This window comes from Triticum dicoccoides, chromosome 4A, assembly GCF_002162155.2.
Source record: "Triticum dicoccoides isolate Atlit2015 ecotype Zavitan chromosome 4A, WEW_v2.0, whole genome shotgun sequence".
Lineage (NCBI taxonomy): Eukaryota > Viridiplantae > Streptophyta > Magnoliopsida > Poales > Poaceae > Triticum > Triticum dicoccoides.
In genome coordinates this window covers 157744627-157750971 of record NC_041386.1, presented here as the reverse complement: position 1 = coordinate 157750971, position 6345 = coordinate 157744627, and positions in this window count along the sequence as shown.

The following is a 6345-nucleotide window of genomic DNA, read 5'->3' as shown; positions in this document are numbered from 1 at the left end:
CATAGGCGTGCTTGGGGTTATGCTTGACCACTGCGGTACTGGCAGATCTCACAGGAGGAGGAGGAGGAGGGAGACGCCTCTGATTGAAGCATTTGTTGGCATAGTGACCCTTCTGCTGACACTTGTTGCACGTGACCTCCGAGAGCGGACGGTGATACGGAGCACTTGATCTTGGAGCTTGAGACGAAGTCTTGTTCTGAAAGCCAGGGTTGGGTGGGTGGGAAGATCCATTGCCACCTTTGCTCTTCTGCTGATAAGGCTGACGGAATGGAGGAGGAGGAAGCCAATAATTTTGCTGCTTAGCCACTTGAGTTGAGGAAGAAGGAGTTGCATCTCTAACTCGCTTTTTGGAAGCATCGCACTTGAGTTGAGCAGTCTCTTGCTTCATTGCCATATTGTAGAACTCATCGTACTTCTTCGGATCAAAAAGGACGAGAGCTAGTTGGAGATATTCTCTGAGGCCACCCCTGAACTGATAAATTATGCTCTTCTCGTCAGGGACGTCTTGCTTGGCGAAACGAGCGAGCCTCTGAAACAGAATGTTATACTGGTAAACAGACAAGCTGCCTTGCTTCAGGTTGCGGAATTCCTCACGCTTGCTTTCAACAACACTCTAAGGAATGTGATGAGCTCTGAAGTCTTGACGGAATTCATCCCAGGTAATCACACGGCCTCCTCTGGAATCTTTGTATTGCTGAAACCATTCTGCAGCTTGGTCTTTGAGTTGGAAGGAGGCAAACTTGATAAAGTCCTCAGGCCTGAAGTTGCTGCACTCGAAATGCTTGCATATATCCATGAGCCAATCATCAGCGTCTGAGGCCTCGACACAGTTGCTGAAGGTCTTTGGCTGATTAGCGAGGAACTGGTTGAGTGTAGCAAACTGATTCTGATTGTTGCCATGGCCTTGGTTGCGCTCTTGCAGAATTTGCATGATCAGCTGCGTGTTTGCATTGGTAGCGGCCATCACAACTTGCCATGCCTACGGAGGTGGAGGTGGTGGTGGCGGATCCTGATTCTGATTCTGACCCTTAGCAGGAGCCATCCTGAAGAGAGTGACATCCGTTAGCATCTTGACAGACAAATATTTAAGCTGAATCAAATGGATCGAAATTGCAACTTAAAGTCTTCACATCCGAACAAAATGAACGAATGCATTCCAATTGAAGTGGTCACATATCCATAAATTGAGAAGCCACTAGATAGAGGTAGAAGAATAAAACAACAAGGTACGGATAAGAACAAATACTTGGTGAGGATTACCCAATCCCAAACCAAATATCCGCAGAAGAAGAACTAGAGCTACATGAATTCCCACCTATGAAACTCCCGAACCTTTCCAGTTATGCAATCAGGTGTTGGGGATACAGGGGAAGCATAATATCTCACCCAAAGCTAGCAAATCCTACATCCAGTTGTATCCATCCTTCAACACATAACCAAGAAACCTTCGAAAATCATTTACCTCAACCTTCGAAAAGCATCTGTTATACGAGTTATGGCAATACTCTCGAACTCCCGCCCCAATACTGGGTGGCGTTGAGGTTATCTCACCCACAACTGCATAAAAGAGATTTTCGATGTCGGCAAAACTCAGGTATTCCAAAATCTCAACGATAAAATTGTGACGACAACACCTCGGAGCTCAACTCCCCGGGACACTGCCACAACCCCTAAATGATAGGAGGCACCAAGAACAATGTTCTCGTCACAAAACCATCGGAACGATTCCAAGATACCCGCGTGATCCTAAAAAAAATTTAGTGAAATTTGAGAAGAGAAGAGTCAAAACTCTACGTCAGGATGCCTCACCAGAGCAACGAAGGGACTGAGGAGTAAAAAGAATTCCTACTCTCCGATATATATAATCCTAAATGACTCAAAACATTTTTCTAGACTCAAGAACGCCAACGATTCGATCAAGTAGGGGGCTCCTAAGGTCGGGGAAGGCTCTGATTACCAACTTGTAACACCCTCGATGCGGCTATTTCTCCCACGTGTCGAAGCACGACTTAGAGGCATAACCGCATTGAAAGCAATGTCGCAAGTGAGGTAATGTTCGCAAACAACCCATGTACATAAATAAAGGGGAAAGGTACATAGTTGTCTTACACTCGCCATGTCACACAAATACATAAATAAGTCATTACATTCATCCAATACACTCAAGGTCCGATTACGGAACCAAAATAAAGATCAACCCCATAATGCGACAAAGTCCCCGATCGCCCCAATTAGGCACCACTACTGATCATCTGAGAAAGACACGTAGTAACGACGAGAGTCTTCATCGAACTCCCACTTGAGCTTGGTCATATCATCTGGAGCGGTATCATCGGTCCCTGCATCTGGTTTTGGAAGTAATCTGTGAGTCACGGGGACTCAGCAATCTCACACCCTCGCGATCAAGACTATTTAAGCTTATAGGTACGGTCGAAGTATGATGTCGAGCCACAGCAAGCGACTAGCATATATGGTGGCTATAATACGCAAATGAGAGCGAAAAGAGAAGGCAAAAGCACGGTCGAACAACTATGATCAAGAAGTGATCCTAGAACAACCTACGTCAAACATTGCTCCAACACCGTGTTCGCTTCCGGGACTCCGCCGAGAAGAGACCATCATGTTTACACACGCGGTTGGTGCATTTTAATTAAGTTAAGTTTCATGTTATCTACAACCGGACATTAACAAATTCCCATCTGCCCATAACCACGGGCATGGCTTTCGAAAGTTCAAATCCCTGCAGGGGAGTCCCAACTTAGCCCATCACAAGCTCTCATGGTCAACGAAGGATATTCCTTCTCCCAAGACAATCCGATCAGACTCGGCATCCCGGTTGCAAGACATCCTCGACAATGGTAAAACAAGTCCAGCAACACCGCCCGAATGTGCCGACAAATCCCGATAGGAGCTGCACATATCTCGTTCTCAGGGCACACTCAGATTGTCCAAACTTCCGGTAGGCCATCCCAGAGTTGCCCCTGGTGGCCACCGGCGGCTGACAAGGTGGACCAACACTCGAAGGAGCACTGGCCCGGGGGGGTTTAATAAAGATGACCCTTGGGCTCCGGAAACCCAAGGGAAAAATAGGCTAGGTGGCAAATGGTAAAACCAAGGTTGGGCATTGCTGGAGGAGTTTTATTCAAGGCGAACTGTCAAGGGGTTCCCATTATAACCCAACCGTGTAAGGAGCGCAAAATCCAGGAACATAACACCGATATGACGGAAACTAGGGTGGCAAGAGTGGAACAAAACACCAGGCATAAGGCTGAGCCTTCCACCCTTTACCAAGTATATATGTGCATTAAGATAAACAAGATAATATTATGATATCCCAACAATAAACAAGTTCCAACAAGGAACGATCTCCAATCTTCACCTGCAACTACCAACGCTATAAGAGGGGCTGAGCAAAGCGATAACATAGCCAAACAACGGTTTGCTAGGACAAGGTGGGTTAGAGGTTTGACATGGCAATATGGGAGGCATGGTAAGTAAGTGGTAGGCATTGTAGCATAGGCATAGCAAAAGAGCGAGCATCTAGCAAGCAAAGACAGAAGTGATTTCGAGGGTATGGTCATCTTGCCTGCAAAGTTCTCAGAGTTGCCTTGATCCTCGTAAGTGAACTCAACGGGATCCTCGTTCACGTACTCGTCTCCCGGCTCTACCCAAGTAAGAACAACAAGCAAAAAGGAGCACAATCAACCACGTGCAATGCTCAAACAACATGATGCACATGGTATGATATGCGGGATGCGACATGTGATGCATATGCATGATTTGCAAAGGAATGATTGAACTTTGCCTCAAATTGGAAAACCAATAGTGCCACTGGAAAGAGGATTTGATTTCGGTTGAAATCAATATAAAGATCACCGGAATCGGATGCACGGTTTGGAAATGGCAAGCAAAACAAATATGGCACCGGTCTGCGATAAACAGCAAGTAGCCATCTAAATGTATCAAGAACAACATGCTACACCACTCAAACATAGCAACAAAATACATGGCAGGGATCCACTCATGATGCTTGACAAAAGATGAACACTGAGCTACGGCTAAATAACTCATTAATAGGTTCAAACAAGCATGGCAAAAGAGCAAAAGATTACTGGTTACAGACTTAGTGAAATTAACAACACATCAGGAATTTATCAGCAGGAAGCAATGTTTAGAGCACGAAAACTACATGCTACAGGAACATATCATGGCAAAGCAAGGCATGGTATGAAGCTACTCTAAGCATATAACAAAAGTCCTTTAGTGCCCATAAGCCAAAAGGGATCAGAAAATACAATTGCAAGCATGTGAACATAGCAAAAACATAATCAGATTCAGACTTAGTGAAAAACTGGAGCATGCAAAACAGATTAACAAGTAGGCATGTTTACGAGCTCGATGCACTCACTACGAGGCATTGCATGACAAAATAAGCATACACCCATCAAGAAGACATGGCATAGAAGCTAGACATGGCAAGAACAAAAACATAGCACGCACGGATCAACGACAACAAGCTCGACAAAATTGCTAAACATGTCAACAATCTGCCAGGAACATTTTATAGCAAAAGTAGAGCTCGATTGACTCAAGCTAGGTTGCTCCATAATTGCAAACAAAGACATGGATGGATAGAGCACAACATTATCAACAAAACACCCTTACTGATCATGCTCAAAAGAGGCACGGATCACTAGGAAACAACATGAACATATGGCATAAAAATAATGACAGGGCAAGGACTTAGTGAAATTCTAAGTCCCTGAAATCAACATCATTGAGTAAGCTACTTTGCATGCTTGTGCTAGTCACCACAAAGATCACAAACATACATGGCATACACCCCTGTAAATATGGCATGGCATTCTTCAAAACACATGTAGAGCTCAGGATCATAGCATGCACACATTAATCATGGCAAAAATGACAAAAGGGCATTTGCTGAAACAGATCTGAAATAATTATCACATAGCCCTCTTACAACAGCATTTCAGGCATCAAGATGAGCTCAAATGAAAATGATGCAATGAGATTAAATGATGTACTCGTCGAGACGAACATTTTGATATGCTACACGCATGAATCGGAGCAACGATGAGGAAGTTATGATGCGCCAAAGTATGCAAATAATCTAGGGTTAGGGATGAAAAAGTCAACCCCAAATGTCTCATATCCAGATCTGGCGCGGATTACGAGGTTCGCCGCCGTTCAACTGTTCGCCAGAATTCCTATAGCTTGCTGGAGCGAAACTTGCCAGTCTTGGAGGGAGCTCGCCGGAGGGAGTCGAGGGACTCGCCGGAGGACGGCGTGGGCGTTTGCGCGGTGGCCGGCCTCGGGCGCAAGGGGCGCGGGCGCCGAGGTCGCCGGCGACGAGGCATGTCGGCAGTGGCCGGCGAGGTCGGTGGCGGCGCCGGGCGCCGAAGGGTTGGAAGAAGGCGGCGCGGGCGTAAGGAGGCGGCGGGGCGCGCTGGGGCGGCTCGGCCCAGGCGGCGGCGGAGGAGGGCCCCGCCCTGGGCCTCGCGGGCCGGCGGCGGAGGGAGGCCCGGTGCGGGACAGGTGGCGGCCTCCTATTGGCGGCGGCGGACATTGTCCGGTGGCGGCGGGGCTGATGGACTAGGGTTACGGGGGTTTTGGATCCGGAATTTCGGGGAGGGGATCTATTTATAGAGGAAGAGGGAGCTAGGAAGCTCCAAATGAGGTGCGGTTTGCGGCCACGCGATCGTGATCGAACGATCTAGATGATAAAAGAGGTTTAGGTGGGTTTCGGGCCACTTTGGAAGGGTGTTGGGCTGCAACACACATGAGGCATTTTTGATCCCTCGGTTAATCGTTGGAGTATTAAACGAAGTCCAAATGGCACGAAACTTGACAAGCGGTCTACCGGTAGTAAACCAAGGCCGCATGACAAGTCTCGGTCCAATCCGAAAACGTTTAACAGCCGCGCACGAAAAGAGGTAGAAAGGGACACCGGAGGCCATAGGAGCGCCGGAATGCAAAATGGACAACGGGGAAAATGCTCGAATGCATGAGATGAACACGTATGCAAATGCAATGCACATGATGACATGATATGAGATGCATGACAAAGACAAAACACACGGAGACAAAAACCCGACAACGATGAAATAACATAACTTAGTGCCGGAAAAGGCAAGAGTTCGAACCCATATAAGGTAAATTACATCCGGGGTATTACACATGTCTGTCCAGCATTCCTATATACTTGTTTTCTTTCTTTAAATTCCCTAAATGGGACATAGATCTTATAAATACTCAAATGGCTAACAGTCTGTGGAATGATTTTGAAGGCCACAGAAAGTTGCATTTGGCTAACTAGAAAATGAT